Here is a 19,971-nt window from a genome sequence, read left to right on the forward strand (position 1 = left end):
CTCTTCACCGGGGGATACGTTTTTGCCTGGTGATTGGATTGAATAGGGATTGGCAACCTTCTTAACCAATAAACTTCAGAAAGGGTATTTAAGACCACGCCTTCTTCACGACTTTCCGAAGTACGGATCGATTCGCAGAACTATTAACGTCAACCCTCAGGCTCTAGTTATTGAATAAAGCAAGAATGACTGGCAGAAGACTGAGCCAATGAACGCTATCGACAAGCCAAAACTCATGTAACTTTGCAGCTTATGTTTCACATTCTTTTAACCGGCTATCTTCTTACAGTTATATTTTTGTACCTTTTGCTTGGTCAGTCTTTGTATGGGAATCTTTACATACAACATGTGCCAATGCAGTATTAATTCTGCTCCTGTGTTTGGGGGAGTACAAACGGCAGGAAGGACGCACGTAATTTAATTTAAATTGAGCATTGATGCTCTGCAGATGTTTTCAACTCGAGTTCCGGGGTGAGTGGGGAGGCCTGTGTGAGATTTGTAAACTCTGTCACACACAGGACAACTGATGCTCGATGAGGTGGGCAGATGATTTTCTTATTCTTCGAATCGACGTGGGCTTCGCGGGTTGAAACATTTAGTTGTTCATGAAGACACAGATCCTAACCCGATTGCTGGAATCTGGGGGGGGGGGGGGTAGTGGAAGAGGAATTATTGGTAACACACACTAAATTATAAGAACATAAGACGTAGGAGTAGAATTAGGCGGTTTGGCCCGTCGAGGCTGCTCCGCCATTCATTCATGGCTGATCCTTGTTAACTCTCCTCAGCCCCACTCCCTAGTCTTCTCTCCGTAACATTTGATGCGTGTCCAATCAAGATACTATCAAACTCTGCCTTAAATCTGACCAAGGACCTGCTTCCATAGCTGCTTGTGGTAATAAATTCACCACCTTTGATGAAAGAAATTTCTTCGCATCTGTTTTAAATGGATACCCCATCTATCCTGAGGCTGTGCCCTTTTGTCCTAGACTCCCCCCACCATAAGAAACATCCTCTGTCTAGGCCTTTCAACATTTGAAAGGTTTCAATGCGATTTCCCTCATCCGTTTAGACTCCAATAAGTAGACACAGAGCCATCAAATGTTTCTCATACTATATTTCATTCCCAGAATCATCCCTGTGAACCTCCTCTGGAGGTTCCAGAAAGGATCCTTTTATTCCCACTCACTGCTTCCTACCAATCAGCAAATGCTCTAACCTTGACTCTGGTTCATTATATAACACCCAATACAGTTTAGCTGATCCCCTAGTAGGCTCAATGGCAAACTGCTCTAAAAAGCCATCTCGTAGGTATTCAACAAACTCAGTCTCTTGAGATCCATTTCCAACCTGATTTTCCCAATTGACCTGCATGTTGAAATCTCTGTTGACAAGCCTTTTCCATTTCTCATTCTAATCTGTGGTCCACAATCCAGCTACTGCTGGGAGGCCTGTATATAACTGCCATCAGGATCGTTTTACCCTTGCAGCTTCTTAATTCAATCCACAAGGGTTCAACATCTTCCAATCCTTTCTACTGATTTGATGCCATTCTTTACCAGCACAGCCACATCACCCCATCTGCCTACCTTCCTATCCTTCCAATACAATGTGTAACCCTGGACATTCAGCTTCCAAATATGGCCATCCTTCAGCCACAATTCAGTGATGGCCACAATAATAGTGCAACAAGATCACCCATTTTATTGCTTATACTCCGTGCATTGAAATATAACAAGAGTACTGTACTTGCTACCCTTTTTGGTTTTGCATTCCTAATGTACTGGTACTCACCCTGCTGTTGCAATTTTGTCCTATCATCCGTCTGCCCTTCCTGACAGTCTGACTGCTCGCTATCTGTGCTTATAATAAAGAGTTGACTTTTTGGACCCAAAACCCTTCATTTTAAGGGTCTGACTTGCTGAGTTCCTCCAGTAGTTTGAATTTGTTCCTTCGGATTTCCAGCATTTGCAGAATCTCTTGAATTTATGAGAGGAATTGTTGGTTTCCAATGGAATCCCCAAATCAGGACCCAATTCAGACAGAGTGATCAGCAGCACTGGGGCTCCACAGGGGACTGTCCTGTCTCCCTTTCTCTTCACCATCTACACCTCGGACTTCAACTACTGCCATCTTCAGAAGTTTTCTGATGACTCAGCCATAGTTGGATGCATCAGCAAGGGAGATGAGGCTGAGTACAGGGCTACGGTGGAAAACTTTGTCACATGGTGCGAGCAGAATCATCTGCAGCTTAATGTGAAAAAGACTAAGGAGCTGGTGGTGGACCTGAGGAGGGCTAAGGCACTGGTGACCCCTGTTTCCATTCAAGGGGTCAGTATGGACATGGTGGAGGATTACAAATACCTGGGACACGAATTGACAATAAACTGGACTGGTCAAAGAACACTGAGGCTGTCTACAAGAAGGGTCAGAGCCGTCTCTATTTCCTGAGGAGACTGAGGTCCTTTAACATCTGCCGGAAGATGCTGAGGATGTTCTATGAGGCTGTGGTGGCCAGTGCTATCAGGTTTGCTGTTGTGTGCTGGGGCAGCAGGCTGAGGGTAGCAGATACCAACAGAATCAACAAACTCATTCGTAAGGCCAGTGATGTTGTGGGTCAGAGAGCAACTTCCAGTTGGTGGTGTTCCCCATGCTGATGCTACTTATCCTTCTCTCGCTGACTGAGGTCGTGTATTTGGAAGGTACTGTCTCAGGAGTCTTGGTGAGTTGCTGCAGCGAACCCTTTCTCAACCTTTTTGCCCTGGAGTAACCTTTCTGTAAAAAGTATTATATCTTAAGCTCACGGTAACTTAGGGTGATCAGTAAATTGTAGAAATAATAATCCAAAAACAATTGTCAATGATCTTTTTAGTAAAGAATGAAGTTTTAGCCAACCTTTCTTGAAAAACACAGGTAGTTAGCTCGCCTTTCTTGAAATTAATCTCTTTCTTCCCCTTTCATAAATTTTAAAAATTCATAAGGCAAACATAATAAATTTCTGTTAAATAACTGACTTAAGCCAACATGGGATTTAATTTTTCTATAGGTAGGCTCCTAGATTAAATGTAAATAAAAGTTTTAAATTGATTTTTATTAATGTTACTTACAGCATGAAAATTTATTGACAATGTTAAAGAGTAAGATCACTAAAAACCATAAGCCAAAGTAATTTGAATAAAAATACAGCCCGAGACACAATTTCATACAATACTTTGAAAAACTTTTTTACTAAGTGACATGATCAGATCCAAATATAGGCCTAGCACATGAAATCTGTGTTTGTTTTATGCTGCACAAATACTCAATTCTGGGTCAAATTTAAGATAAGCATACACGGATTTCATCTTCAACTGAAATGATATTATTTCTATCGTTGCTTTTGATGCTTGTTAAACAAGAAAAAAACTTGTTCACACATGTTAGAAGTTGAAAACTGTGGCAAAATATCCATTGCTTTCCTATGAATGGCAGGATACTCTTCTTTCAATGAAATCCTGAACTTGTCCTGGGGCAGATAAGTAAATCTCATCTTGAGTGCACAATCAGACTGCAACTCACAAATTTCTCAAAGTCAGGTTCTCAGGCTGAGCAGAAGATTCAGAGAAAGGATCCCTCACCCAGTCATACACTTGTATTGAAAGGAAGGAAAGATACTGTTCAATTTTGTTCTGTATTTCTTCCAGGTAGTTTTCAATAAGACTTGAGACTTTCTGATATTCTTCCCCACTATCAAGCTCAAGCAGCAGTAGAAATATTAAGATTTCTTTTTGAATTAGAATCAAATTTATTATCGTTGACATCTGACAGTTTAATGCAGTACATAATATAGAAGAGAAAAAAATAAATAAGTAAATCAATTACAGTACATGTATGTTGAATAATTTAAAAAAGTGCAAAAAACAGAAATACCGTGTATTAAAAAATGTGAGGTAGTGTCCAAGGGTTCAATGTCCATTTAGGAATTGGATGGCAGAGGGAAAAAAGCTGTTCCTGAATCGCTGAGTCTGTGCCTCTAACCTGATGGTAACACTGAGAAAAGGGCATGCCTTGGGTGCTGGAGGTCCTTAATAATGGAAGTTGCCTTTCTGAGACACCACTCCCTGAAGATATCCTGGGTACTTTGTGGGCTAGTACCCAAGATGGAGCTGACTGAATGTGAGGATGTGACTAAACACACTAATGAAGGTAGAGCCATAGATGTAGTGTATATGGATTTCAGCAAAGCATTTGATAAGGTGTGCAAGGCTTATTGAGAAAGTAAGGAGGCCTGGGATCCAAGAGGACATTGCTTTGTGGATCCAGAACTGGCTTCCCACGGAGGCAAACAGTGGTTGTAGATGGGTCATATTCTGCATGGACGTCAGTGACCAGTGGTGTGCCTCAGGGATCTGTTCTAGGACCTCTTCTCTTTGTGATTTTTATAAATGACCTGGATGAAGAAGAAGGCATAGGGTGTATTTGCCTTCATCAAAAGTGGGATTGAATTTAAGAGCTGAGAGGTAATGTTGCAGCTATATAGGACCCACTTGGAGTACTGTGCTCAATTCTGGTCACCTCACTACAGGAAGGATGTGGAAGCCATAGGAAAGGTGCAGAGGAGATTTACAAGGATGTTACCTGGATTGGGGAGCATGCCTTATAAGAATAAGTTGAGTGAACATGGCCTTTTCTCCATGGAGTGATGGAGAGTGAGAGTTGACCTGATAGAGGTGTACAAGATAATGAGAGGGATTGATCTTATGGATAGTCAGAGACATTTCGCAGGGTTGAAATGGCTAGCACGACAGGGCACAGTTTTAAGATTCTTGGAAGTAGGTACAGAGGAGATGCCAGGGGTATGTTTTTTTCACTCAGAGAATGGTGAGTGCATGGAATGGGCTGCTGGTGACAGTGGACACAACAGGGTCTTTAAAGAGGCTCCTGGATAGGTACATGGAGCTTAGAAAAATAGAGGGCTATAGGTAAGCCCTATAGGTAGTTCTAAGATAAGGACATGTTCAGCACAGTTTTGTGGGCGGAAGGGTTTGTATTGTGCTGTAGGTTTTCTGTTCTATGACTAGACTTACAACCCTTTGCAGCTTTTTTTGGTGCTGTGCAGTAGCCCCCCTTCCCATACCACACAATGATGCAGCTTGTCAGAATGCTCTCCACGGTACATCTATAGAAGTTTTTCAGGATTTGTTGACATAACAGATCTCTTCAAATTCCTAATGAAGTACAGCCCCTGTCTTGCCATTTTTATAACTACATCAATATGTTGGGACCAGGTTAGATCCTCAGAGATCTTGATACCCGATTTTGGCTCATTTCAACGGATGCTGCCCAACCAGAGTTCATCCAGCTTGTTTGTACGTGTTGATACCCAAGAACTTGAAACTGCTCACTCTCCCCACTTCTGATCCCTCTATGAGGATTGGTATGTTTTCCCTCGTCTTACCCTTCCTGAAATCCACAATCAGCTCTTTTGTCTTACTGACGTTGAGTGCAAGGTTGTTGCTGTGACACCACTCCACTAGTTGGTATATTTTACTCATGTACGCCCTCTCGTTTCCATCTGAGATTCTACCAATAATGTTTGTATCATTAGCAAATTTATAGATGGTATTTGAACTATGCCTAGCCACACAGTCCTGCGAATATAGAGAGTAGAGCAGTTGACTAAGCACACACTCCTGAAGTGCGCCAGTGTTGATCGTCAGCAAGGAGATGTGTTATCACCAATCCACACAGATTGTGGTCTTCCAGTTAGGAGTCAAGGATCCAATTGCAGAGGGAGGAACAGAGGCCCAGATTCTGCAACTTCTCAATCAGGACTGTGGGAATGAGGCTGTTAAATGCTGAGCTATAGTCAATGAACGACATCCTGACCTAGGTCCTGATTTTTCCAAAGATTCCATTTCCTTTTCACTTGAAGTCAAAACATTTTTTCCAGGGCCTTGCAGAGACTTGTTCAACTGATTCATATGATGAAAAATATCTGCCAAGTAGGCTAGTTTCTGCAGCTATTCTTTACCTTAAAAGCACTCAGCAAAATCTGACCTACTATTTTCTTGAAATTACTCCTGCAATTTATTTTTTGGCTCAAACATCCTGTTGAGAACTCTTCCTCTGCTAAGCCACTGAATTTCTGTATGTAGCAGGAGATTGGTGTACTATTTGTTCAAGTTTTCATACAGTTTTAAAAAAATTCTCAAGTGAACTGATCTTTGTTTAGTAAAGTTAACCATTTTTGTAGCATAATCCAGAACTTTTTTCATTTCACCTCCTTTTGACATCAGCACCAATATGTGAAGAAAGCAGTGTGTTGTGACATCAGGATTTTTTTTAAACAAAAGAAACAAAACCCCTCATGGATGGGGCACCACCCATATAAATGTCAACACCATTCCTCCAAGATAAATCTGTTTCCAGATATGAAGACAAAACATTAAATATATCTCGGTCTTTGCTTGTTTCAGGCAGTTCTTTGCAATAGAAAAAAATTCCTTGAATTTCACCATCATTTACAAATCTTATAAATGCTACAACTGTTATTCTGCCTAAACCCATCAACCCGCACCCAGATCATAGCCCTCCATATTCTTCCCATGCATGTACTTAAACAAAATTCTCTTAAATGTTGAAATCAAACCTGCATCCACCATTTCTGCTGGCAGCTCATTCCACATTTTCACCACCCTCTGAGTGAAGAAGTTCCCCCTCATGTTCCCCTTAAACATTTCACCTTTCCCCTGTGACCTTTAGTTCTAGTCTCAGCAACCTCAATGGAAAAAGCCTGCTTGCATTTACAGTACTCTCTCTGTACCTGTCATAATTTTGTATAGCTCAGTCTCCCCTCATTCTCCTATGCTCCAGGGAATAATGTCCTAACCTATTCAATCGTTCCCTATTATTCAGAACCTCAAGTCCTGCAAACATTCCTGTAAATTTTCTCTGTACTCTTCTATCATATTGATAGCTTTTCTGTAGTTAACTGACTAGAACTGAACATAATACTCCAAATTAGGTCTTACCAACATTTTATATATCAACGTAACATCCTAACTCTCTACTTAGTATTTTGATTTGTGATGGCCAATGTGTCAAAGCTTTCTTTATGACCCTATCTATCTGTGCTGCCACTTTCAAGGAATTATGGACCTGTATTCCCAGATCCCTTTGTTCTACCACACTCCTCATTTCACTACCTTAAACATTCAAAATCTGTGCTGGTACACTGGAGGTGATAACAAATTCCATCCTCAATGTCTGTCAACACTGAGAGGTAGTTTAGAGATGTGGAAAGTTATCCAGGATTTTTTTTCACGGAAGTGTTTGGTGAGGGGTTTATGCCTTGCATTGGGGTAGTTTTCTGGTGAACAAATTGACAATGGTCTCTGAGCTTTTAAAAGCACTGTCTCTGTGCTGTAGCTCAGTGACAGAGGCAAAGTGCTCTTGCTCTGGAGCAAAGCAGAGTAAGCAGATCAGTTTCCTCTTGGTCCTGCAGATGAGCTCCTTGGAGAATGTTGTTGCAAGATTCCTCATGTAAGATTCCAGTTAAATGGGGCACATCCAGTACATTTTGGCCCAATTAAGCAGCTGTCCAAATTAGCTGAAGTTTTAAAAAGGTATATTAAAAAAAAGACAATCTACTGCTAATTGAGTAACAAATTATGCACACCAAGGAATTTAAAGCTGCTGGCCCTCTATACCTCTGATTCCCCTGATAAGAACTGGTACATGGATTCCATGAGAGACTTTCCCCTCTCTTAACTTCCTTCCGTCTTATCAAGGTTTTGTTCTCTACCCAAAATGTCTTGAGCCCAAAACAACCATTGTTTATTCATTTCTACAGACGCTGCCTGGCATGTTGAGCTTTTCGTCAGTTTGTGTGTGTTGTTTATTGATCTTCCAGTTCCAACCAAGGCTCCTCAATCTGAAACAGTATCGCAGTCTCTCTTCCTACAGACTCAGTTTGATGTTCAAATGTCAGCGTTTTTTGTATTTGTTTTTATTTTATAAGTCAATACTCAGCTTGTTGGACTTGCTGACAGTGATTGAGAGGTTGTTGATGAGGCACCACACAGCTTCCTATATGCTGAATTATCACCACCCTTGGTTCAGACAAACAACAGTGGTGTCATCAGCAAATTACCCCTCAGTATTCAATGTTCTGGGGAATAAGTCCTAACCTATTCAACCTTTCCCTATATCTCAGGTCCTCAAGTCCTGGAATCATCTTAGTAAATTTTCTCTGTACTCTTTCAATATTATTTACATCTTTCCTGTAGGTAGGTGACCAAAACAAGACACAATACAAATTGGTGTCAAAATGGTTGTTGTGAAGCATCTCATATGGTAGTGTCACTCTCACTTGCAGCTTCCACCGCTGGCTAGCAGTCTTGCAAAAAGGAGAGCTGAATGTGTAAGTCTCTCCCTGCCAGTGTATAGCTTCTCCACAACGGCAAACCTCATGTAGTGTCTCCTTGCTGGCGACACACGGAAACTGAACTCCTTTTGGACTCAGGCTGAACTACAGAGGACAGGGAGGAGTTCTGGCCCCTGCACACATAGCATGCAGGTCCACCTGTGTGTGAACACGCACTGGAGCTCGTGAACCAGATCCCTAGCTAATGGTAAATAGCCCCACTGCCTTATGGGCTGCCTCAGGAGAGATGAAGTCTACAGGAGCAAATTCAGACAGCAAGTCCAGAGTGGAGCCCCTAAGGCGGCTGCATGTCTTTGAACATCCTTCGGGCAGTTCCTGCGGCCAAGCTGGTACCAAGTGTATTGCTTCATTAGTCTTCCTTTGGACTACGCTGGTGAGGCCGAGAGGGGGATCTTGATGACTGGGCATCACAGGATCTTCATACCTTCTGCCCAGGCTTGTAACGATGATCATCATCAGCCATTGTCCTTCAAGATAGACGGATGTTAACCACCACCACACCAAATTAAGCCTCACCAACATCTTATACAATCTCAACATAACATCCCATCTCACTACTCTAAACCTTGATTTATGAAAGCCAATGTGCCAAAAGCTTTCTTTACAAACCTATCAGAATGAATCAGAGTCACTTTATTGCTAGTATGTGAAACATACCAGAATTGATTGTGCTTCGGTACCAAGCATAAAACACAGGACAATACCAGACAACACAATAGCAAACAGCAAGACAATGGTGCAAACAACCATAAGCAATCAACAATTAACAGAACATTCAATAGAAACATAAAAATCTACAGCACATTACAGGCCCTTCAGCCCACATTGCTGTACCAACCATGAAATCTACTGTAGAAACTGCCTAGAATTTTCCTACCGCATAGCCCTCTATTTTTCTAAGCTCCATGTACCTATTTAAGTGTCTCTTAAAAGACCCTATTTAATCTGCCTCTACCACCATCACTGGCAGTACATTCCACACACCCACCATTCTCTGTGTGAAACACGTATCTCTGACGTCCCCCTTGTACCTACATCCAAGCACCTTAAAACTATGCCCCCTTGTGTTAGCCATTTCAGCCCTGGGAAGAAGCCTCTGTCTATCCACACAATCAATGCCTCGCATCATCTTATCCACCTCTATCAGGTCACCTCTTACCCTCCGTCACTCCAGGGAGAAATGCCCAAGTTCACTCAACCTATTCTCAGAAGGCATGCTCTCCAATCCAGGCAACATCTTTGTAAATCTCCTCTGAATTCTCTGTAGTATCCATAACCTTCCTGTAGTGAGGTGACAAGAATTCAACACGGTACTGCAAGCGGGGTCTGACCCCCTCCTGTTTCTGATTTCCACCCATAATGACTCAGTAGACAATCTCTCCATAACGTCCCCCTTTTCTACAGCCGTTTTACTATTCCTGATTAGCAATGCCACTCCCCCACCTCTTTTGCCTCCCTCCCTGTCTTTTTTGAAACATCTAAAGCCTGGCACACTCAGCAGCCATTCCTGCTCCTGAGTCATCCCTCTGAAATGGTCATCACATCATAATTCCATGTACTGATCCACACTCTAAGTTCACCCACCTTGCTTACAATACTTCTCGCATTAAAATAGACACATCTCAAACCATCTGGCTGAGTGCATCTTTGCCCTATCATCTGCTTATCCTTCCTCATAAACAAGTGTCAATAATCAAGCTTAAATAAATGTGAACATCTTGACAGACTCAATAATTATCAGCAGAACAAGGAGAGCAGGAAAGACCATTTAAGACAATCAAAGACTATCGACCTGTGATGTCACTTCTGAGGAATTAAGGACCTGTATTCCCAGATCCTTCTGCTCCTCTGTCCTCCTCAGTGCCCTACCGCTCACCGTGTAAGAACTACCCTGGTCTATCCTCTCAATGTTTAATCCAATTTACTATCTCATCTTGAATGCCAGGTGACCAAACCTTCACACACAGAATACTGGTGGAACACAGCAGGCCAGGCAGCATCAGGTCAGGACGAAGGGTCTCGGCCCGAAGCAACGACAGTGCTTCTCCTTATAGATGCTGCCTGGCCTGCTATGTTCCACCAGCATTTTGTGTGTGTTTTTTGAATTTCCAGCATCTGCAGATTCCCTCGTGTTTGACCAAACCTTTCCAACTTGCCTCTCGAGGACCTTGTCAAATGCTTGCTAAGTTCACGTAGATAACATCCACTGCTTTACCTTCATCAACTTTCCTGGTAACTTCCTCAAACACCTCTATGAAATTGGTTAGACATGATCTATCATGCACAAAGCCATGTTGACTATCTTAATTGGTCCCTGTTGATCTAAATACTTGTATATCCGGTTCCTTGGAATACTTTCCAATAACTTTCCCACTTGTCGTTGGCCTACAATTTCTCAGCTTATTCTTAGAGCCTCTCAAACAATGGAACAACATTAGCTATCTTGCAAACCTCCAGCACCTCACCCATAATTAAGGATGTTTTAAAGCTCTCCACTAGGCACTCGCTATTTCTGTACTAGCCTCCCACAGGGTCTGAGTGAACACATTATCAGGCCCTGGGGATTTATCCACCGCAATTTTCCTTAAGACAGCAAACACCTCCTCCTCTGTAATCTGTACAGGGTCCATAACTTTGTCATTGCATTGCCCCACACCTATCAACTCCGTGTCCGTCTCCCGAGTAAATACAGATCCAAAGAATCCATTTAGGATCTCTCCACCTCTTTCGGCTCAATGCATAAATGAGCACTCTGATCTTCCAGAGGACCAATTTTGTTCCTTGCTATCCTTTTGCACTTGATATATCTGTAAAAGCCCTTGGGATTCTCCCTAAACTTGTCTGTTAGAGCAACCTCATGTCCTTTTTTTTAAGCCCTCTTGATTTCCTCAAGTACCTCATTTGTTCCTGCCTGCCTATACCTGCTATGTACCTCCTTTTTCTTAACTATGTCCTCAACATCTTTCAAAAACCAAGGTTCCCTAAGCTTGTTATTCTTGCCATTTAATTTGACAGAAACATACAAACCCAGTACTCTCAAAATTTCACTTGCAAAGGCCTCCCACTTAACAAGTATACCTTTGCCAGAAAACAACCTGACCCAATCCACACTTGCCAGATCCTTTCTGATACCATCAAAATTGGCCTTTCTCCAATTTGAAATCTCAACCCAAGGACCCGAACTATCCTTTTCCACAATTCCGTTGAAACTAATGGCATTATGATCACTAGATGCAGTGTTATCCTATGCAAACTTCTGTCACCTGCTCTGTCTCAATCCCCAACAAGAGATCTAGTATTGCACTCATAATTGGGACTTCTATATACTGATTAAGGAAACACTCCTGAACACATTTGACAAACTCTATCCCATCTCGTTAGTTTACAATTTTGGAGTCCCAGACAACATGTGGAAAGTTGAAATCTCTGACTATCATATCATTATATTTCTTGCAACAGTCTGGGATCTCTCTTCAAATTTGTACTTCTAAATCTGCAAATTTCATGTCACATGCTGGCGATAATAAAACTGATTCTGATTCTGAGATCTATAATATAATCCCATTAATGTGGTCATAACTTTCTTAATCAAACACGAGGAAATCTGCAGATGCTCGAAAATGCTGGAAATTCAAGCAAAACACACAAAATGCTGGTGGAACACAGCAGGCCAGGCAGCATCTATAAGGAGAAGCACTGTTGACGTTTTGGGCCAAAACTTTCTTAATCTTCAGTTCTACCTCACTAAATGAGCTCTCCAGTCTGGCCTGACTGAGCACTACCGTGACATTTTCCCTGATACCACTCCCCCTCCTTTAATCCCTCCCATTCTATACATCTACAATAGAACCTTGGAATGTTGAGCTGCTAATAGTGCCTCTCCTGCAAATAAATCTTACTAATGGTTACAATGTCATAATACCACGTACTGATCTGTGCCATGAGCTCATCTGCTTTTCCTACAATACTGCTTGCAGCATACACAACTCAGACAATTAGTCCTATTATACTCAATCATGACTTTGTGTGTAAGCTTAACAACATCATCTTTCTCCATAACCATTCCACTATCTGTGCTGGCACTCTGGTCCCATCCCTCTGCAACTCTAGTTTAAACCCCCTCTGTACAGCACTAGCAAACCTTCCTGCTAGGATTTTAGTCCCTCTCCAGTTCAGGTACAAACCATCTCTCCTGCATAGGTCCCACCTTCCCTGGAAGAGAGCCCAATGATCCAAAAATCTGAAGCCCTCCCTCCTGCACCATCTCCTTAGCCACATGTTAAACTCCTAGATCCTCCTATTTCTGAATGCACTACCATGTGACAAGGGTAGCAATCCTGAAATTACAACCCAATTCCCTGAACTTATTTTGCAAGACCTTGTCACCCTTCCTATCCACGTCATTGGTACTGACATGAACCACGACTTCTAGCTCCATCCCACTTAAGAGTGCTATGTATTAGATCGAAGATGTCCCTGATACTTGGGAGGCAACAAACTATCCAGGAATTGTGTTCTCATCCATCAAACCTCCTTTTTGTTCCACTAACTGTTAAATCCCCCATCGTCATCATTCACCTCTTCCCTTCCTCTCTCTTCCAAGCCACAGAGCCAGACTCAGTGCCAGAGATCTGACTAGTGTGGCTTTCCTCTGACAGGCATCTCCCCCAGCAGTATCCAAAGCAGTATACCTGTTGTTGAGGCGAGTGGCACAGGGGTACTCTGCACTGGTTGCCTATCCCATTTCCCCTCTTGACGGTTACCCAGTTATCCACGTCCTGCACCTTGGGTGCAACCACCATCCTGTACGTCTTGTCCATCAACCCCAAGCCTCCCAAATAATCAGGAGTTCATCCAGTTCCAGCTTCAACACCTTGATATGGCATGTTAGGAGCTAAGATATTAGTCACTGACCAAATCTCCTAGACATGTAACCACTTGTATAAACTTAATGAACCTGATATTCCAGAACTCCAGGAGTTAAAGCAGAACAAATTAATCCTTCCTATAATTTTCATTTAAACACAAATCCATTGCAGCAAAATACCTTGAGTGCCTGCGAGCCGCCATCTTCAAGGATCTGTCCTGGATCCAACACAATGCAGTCATGAAGAAGGCATGCCAGTGACTGTCACCATCCAAAAACATTCCCGTAAAATTGCAGACTCTCCCCATCCAAGACATCCCCCTTCATTACAGACTCTCCCCATCCAAGTCATCTCCCTTCATTAGACTCTCCCCATCCAAGTCATCCCCCTTCATTACAGACTCTCCCCATCCAAGACATCCCCCTTCATTACAGACTCTCCCCATCCAAGTCATCCCCCTTCATTACAGACTCTCCCCATCCAAAACATCCCCCTTCATTACAGACTCTCCCCATCCAAGTCATCCCCCTTCATTACAGACTCTCCCCATCCGAGACATTCCCCCTTCATTACAGACTCTCCCCATCCAAGACAATCCCCCTTCATTACAGACTCTCCCCATCCGAGACATTCCCCCTTCATTACAGACTCTCCCCATCCAAGACAATCCCCCTTCATTGCAGACTCCCCATCTGAGACATTCCCCCTTCATTACAGACTCTCCCCATCCGAGACATTCCCCCTTCATTACAGACTCTCCCCATCCGAGACATTCCCCCTTCTTACAGACTCTCACCATCTTAGACATTTCTCCTTCATTATGGATACTCCATTCCCATCAATTCCTCATATCCCCCAGATTCCACCCCACTCCTACACACCTGAGAGAATTAACCTACCAAACTGCACATCTAGAGCACCACAGAGAACATGCAAACCTCAGGGCGGTTTGAGTCTGGGTCTCTGCCATTGTGAGCATCTGCATAGTCTTTAGTGTTTGGATCTATTAGAGATTTTTGAGGCTGTGACTAGGGGGACTAATGGATGTAATGTATTTAGAGTATTAGAGGGCCTTTGATAATTCACCACAGAAAACAATTAAATAAAGACAGGGCAACAGGTTTAGTGACTGTCACTGACTGTAATCAGCATCCCAGGTGATGAAGCCACATATCTTCTGGTGAGATGGTTGCACATTCAATTGCTGCAGCTTCTATGCAGTCAACAAAGGGTGCTACTGTCCTTTTAAAACTTATTTTTTATGATTGCAAGATCCTACTAAACAATAGGAACTTAAAGTACTGCAGGTCTACCCCATCAGTGGGTTGCTCATTGATGGAGAAACTGAAGGTGCTGGGCTTGGTGTTGCTGTGTCAGAGGGGCTTCGGAGGAGTCGTTGTGTGAAGGAGGTTAGCTGTCTAATAGTGAGTTAGCTGGGTCACTTTTCTTGTGATTGCACAACTCTTTTTGGACATCGTTAATGTGGAATGCTGCAAGTTGAATTCACAGACAGTGGGGGAGCTGCGTGGCCTCGATCTTGGTGAGGACCAGGCCCCAAGCTTCAGGGACACATGTTTATGGCCACCGGACCAGGGCTGGTGTGGCTCCACATCCAGGCTGGAGTCAGTGCTGCCCTCCCAGCATTCACTCGGCAGAAGACAAGCTATACCGTGGTCAACTGCAGGTTTCTGTGGCATTCGTGGACACAGGATCTGGACTTTTTTGTGTATTTTACTGTTATCTTACATGTGCTTGCTATCTTGTCTGTACTGTGTGTGACTGTTGGTACCGTGTTTTGCACCTTGGCTCTGGAGTAACACTCTCTCATTTGGCTGTATCCATATATGATTGAATGACAATTAAACAAATTGAATACAAAAGACCAGAAGACATAGGAGCAGAATTAGGCCATTGAGCCCATCGGGTCTGCTCTGCCATTCCATCATGGTGGATCCCAGATCCCACTCAACCCCATACACCTGCCTTCTCACCATATCCTTTGATGCCTTGACTGATAAGGAAATGCTCAACTTCCGACTTAAATATAAACACGGACTTGGCAAACTGTGGCAGAGCATTCCACAGATTCAGTACACTAAGGCTAAAAAATTCCTCTTACCTCTGTTCTAAAAGGTTGCCCCTCAATTTTGAGGCTGTGTCCTCTAGTTCTGGATACACCCACCTTAGGAAACATCCTCTTTACGTTCATCCTATTCTTCTAAAATATGGCATTCTTCTAAATTCCAGTGAGTACAGGCCCAAACTGCCAAACGCTTTTCATCTGTTAACCCTTACCATTCCCAGAATCATTCTCATGAACCTCCAATGACAACACATCCTTTCTGAGATATGGGGTCCAAAATTCTCCTACCACTCAGCAGCCTTTCATGTGATTGACTGGAAGCTGCAATTAGTCAGAATATTACAGTGAATGAACAAAGACAACTGCAGATACTGGACAAACATGAGGAAATCTGGAAATTCAAACAACACACACAAAATGCTGGTGGAACACAGCAGGCAAGGCATCATCTAGAGGAGAAGCACTGTCGATGTTTCGGGCCGAGACCCTTCGTCAGGACTAACCGAAAGGAAAGATAGTAAGAGATTTGAAAGTAGGGGGGGGAGGGGGAGGGGGAAATGCAAAAATTGCAGATACTGTAAACATATTAACCAATTAAATAAAAGTAGATCTAACATGGATTGAGGGTTGGATAATGAGAGTCAGAATATACAGGCCGTTATTGGTTTGAGAAGCTATGACTGGTGGAGTGGATCAGAGATCAGTGCTGGATCCAAGCTATTCACAACCAACATCAGCAATTGTAATAACAGAACCAAGAATCTATTGAAATAGGATGAAGATTGCAATTTGACAGCAGTGTGAATAATGAGGGTGCTGAGAACCTTCAGTGGGATATTGATGAATGTTCACATACCAGATAGATATAATTTCTAAAAAAAATAGTTCATCAACTTTGATTTAAAAAAAAGAGAGCAAGGTATTTCTTTTAAATGATGAGCGATTAAAAGGTTATCTTTAAAGACAGAAATATGGTTGTATTCAAGTTACTGAAATTTAAATGTGGCTATCGTGAGCAATTAACAGGGCAAATAGTTCTGTGGCTTCTGCTCCTTTCCACTTCAGTCCTGCTGAAGGGCCTCAGCCTGAAACATCAACTTCCCATTCTCCTCCATAGATGCTGCCTGACCTGCTCAGTTCCTCCAGTATTTTGTGTATTCTTCTCTGGATTTCCAGCATCTATGTTGGTGCCTTGGATCAAGCCCGGGACAGAAGGGGGCAGAAGCCAGAATAAGAAAGTGAGGGGAGTGGTGGGTGATGTTTAAAACCAGGTGAGGGGTAAGGTGGGCAGAGTCCAAGGGAATGATGGCCAGTGCAAGACTATAGAGCAGAGGTTAAAAAAAAATCAGTTGTATCCTACTAAACGGTTGCAAAGGACAAGAGGGGCCGATTGGTTACTTCTGTGCTTTTTTATTAAAGTCCATTTTCCCAGAAGCAGGTGTATCACTCAGCTGCCTCACTTTCTCACATTATATAGTGTCAGGTGCATTGCACTTGGATGTCGTCTCCTCTCACTATATAGTGTTGGTTCAGCTTGCTCCACCAGCAAGAGATGAACCAGTTACTTTTCCTGACTCACTGAATGAAGGAAATCAGAAATTTCCGGGGGAACAGCAGTAGCTATGCACAAGGTCTATTCAGAGATCTCATCAGTTTCTGCCAGAAATGCAGGGGAAGGTTGATGGGAACATTAGGAATTTCAGAAGCTATTAAAACAAGAACGATGTGACAAAGAATCATTGGAATCTATTAGGTCTTTATTCGTTGGAGCGTAGAAGGTTGAGGGGGACTTGATAGAGGTATTTAAAATTATGAGGGGGATAGATAAAGTTGACGTGGATAGGCTTTTCTCATTGAGAGTAGAGGAGATTCAAACAAGAGGACATGAGCTGAGAGTTAGGGGGCAAAAGTTTAGGGGTAACACAAAAGGGAATTTCTTTACTCAGAGAGCAGTAGCTGTGTGGAACGAGCTTCCAGTAGAAGTGGTAGAGGCAGGTTCGGTATTGTCATTTAAAGTAAAATTGGATAGGTATATGGACAGGAAAGGAATGGAGGGTTATGGGCTGAGTGCAGGTTGGTGGAACTAGGTGAGAGTAAACATTCGGCACGGACTAGAAGATGGCCTGTTTCCATGCTGTAATTGTTATATGGTTATATGAATCATGCTTACCTTTTCCCAGCTCATTGTTCAGCCCATCTCAGATTTTACCACCGGACATTGCAAAGCACAAGTTGGAAGAAAAGCTGGAGGTCACTTGCAGGCGATCTCTCCTCCTGCTGGACACTCCAGAGTTTAGAGTGGGAACATTTGTATGTTGAGGTGAGGGGCTTCATTAGGAAACAAGCAACTGAGTTCAAAGTTCAAAGTAAATTTATTATCAAAATACATGCATGTCACCATATATAACCCTGAGATTCATTTTCTTGCAGGCAATCACAGTAGAACAAAGAAATACAATAGAATCAATGAAAAACTACACACAAGCAAAAACTAAAAAACAACCAAAGTGCAAAAGAAGACAAATGTGTAAATATATAAAAATAAATAAATGTTACTGAGAACATGAGTTGTAGAGTTTTTGAAAGTGAGTCCATAGGTTGTGTGATTATTTCAAGGTTGCAGTGAGTGAAGTTATCCATACTGGTTCAGTATGCTGATGGTTGAGGGGTAATAACTGTTCCTGAACCTGGTGGTGTAGGACCCAAGGCTCCTGCACCTTCTTCCTGACAGCAGCCACGAGAAGAGAGTATGGCCTGGATGGTGAAGTTTTGTGTTGGAGTATGTTGAGGTGAGTGACTTCATTAGAAAACAAGCAATGGACTAGCTGAAGAGTTGCAATCATATATTATGAAGAACTCCAGTTGCTGCTGGGCCAAAGCAGGGCCAAGTCAATCAATATTACTGAGATGAAAAAGAAAACACAAACTTGACCATAACTGACTTGGGGGTGAGGTTGCAAATCCTGGAAATCCAGAGCAACTCACAAAATATTGGAGAAACTCAGCAAGTCAATCAGCGTCTATGGAGGGGAATAAACAGTCTGTGGCGACCCACTTTCTGTGCAGGCGAACCGGCTCACAAATAGCCCGCGTGCGGGGAGAGACTTTGGCAATGCACCTCTGACGTAATTTCCGCCTGGGGAGGGCGGGAGCTAAGGATTAAAAGCCAGCACCACAATGTTTGAATAAACTAGTCTCGAAATGATGTAACGACTATGTGTCATTGTTTCTATCTCTGTATGTAGTACATCACTACAAGTCAACATTTTAGACTGACAATGCTAATAAGAATGTCCAGATGATAAGTTTCATCCCAAAACAACTTGACAAAGAGTCTGGAGACATCAACTATTTATTCCCCTCCATAGATGCTGCCTGACCTGGAGAGTTTCTCCAGAATTTTGTATGTTGCAGCAGCACTGTGAATTGCCTGGATCCATTTCAGATGGTTAGCAGGCAATGGATGAAGCTGGTTGCTGAGAGAGGTAGTTGTAATAGCCAATAGGGATGAAGGTTTCAAATGGCCCAAACTTTAGTTGGAAGACATTTCTGAATATCAAGCACTGACCAACAATTTACATAGTGGAGGAGTCCAGAGAGACAGGGAGGATGGATGCCAACAATTCATGTGGAAACTGTCACTGTTGAGGGCTATTATAGTTAAGGATTAAAAATAGGAGGGGGAGTAGAGGAGAATCTTGGGAGACATCAATGGTAACAGTGCATATGTGGAAGAATAACAATAATGAGTGATATCCTATTTGCAAGTAAATAGATAAGAAAGGGAAGTGCCAGCCAGCTGAGCAATGCTCAAGTGTTACAGGAGGGTGATGTGGGCAACGATGTTGAAGTCTACAGAGCCTGACAGAAAGGAGATGGAGGAAATTATACAGGGTGCCATACTTTTAAAGGAAGCTGTAAAGATGGTGTGGCAGTGACAGAAGGGATTGGAAGTATTCATCAAGGCGTTCAGGGTAAGACCTGAATAGCCATAGCCTGTTCAGAGAAGGTTTACAGGGGCAGAAGGTTATGTTGACAGTATTAATAATGGTAGGTTTGATAGTGAAGTACCCTGTAGTTGGTGAATTTTTTTTTAACAAATTCAGGTGAGAAATGAATGGTCAGTGGGTGTACAGTATATTTTCTTGAAAGCTTGCATAGGTTCTATGAATGCACAGTGGAGAGTCTCCTGACTGGTTGTATCATGACCTGGTATGAAAACATCAATGCCCGGGAATGGAAAAGGTGGATACAGCCAAATCCATCAGAGGCAAAGCCCTCCCCACTGAGGTACTGCCACAAGCATTGATTTTCAAAGACTGCCATCATCCAGGCTGTGCTCACTTCTCACTACTACCATTGGGTAGGAGATACAGAAGCATTAGGTACCACACCATCAGGTTCAGGAACAATTATTAACTTTCAACCATCAGGCTGCTGAACTGGTGTGGATAACTTCATTCACCAGTACTCTGAACTGATTCTACAACTTACAACTTATCAGTATTATTTATTTGCAGTTTGTCTTCTTTTCTACATTGATTGTTACTATTTGTCTGTTTATGAGTAGCACAGTGGTTAACACAACACAA

The 19,971-nt window shown here is 42.6% G+C and overlaps 1 long non-coding RNA gene across 1 annotated transcript; it reads left to right on the forward strand.

Moving 5' to 3' along the window:
• The first annotated feature begins 315 nt into the window (after nucleotides 1–315).
• On the forward strand, nucleotides 316–19,763 carry LOC132381538 (uncharacterized). Its single transcript, XR_009508070.1, has 3 exons — nucleotides 316–2,722; nucleotides 17,560–17,699; nucleotides 17,810–19,763. It is a non-coding gene; the product is annotated as an uncharacterized LOC132381538 (long non-coding RNA).
• The last annotated feature ends 208 nt before the right edge of the window (nucleotides 19,764–19,971 follow it).

The sequence above is a fragment of the Hypanus sabinus genome, chromosome 26, assembly GCF_030144855.1.
Source record: "Hypanus sabinus isolate sHypSab1 chromosome 26, sHypSab1.hap1, whole genome shotgun sequence".
NCBI classification, from domain to species: domain Eukaryota; kingdom Metazoa; phylum Chordata; class Chondrichthyes; order Myliobatiformes; family Dasyatidae; genus Hypanus; species Hypanus sabinus.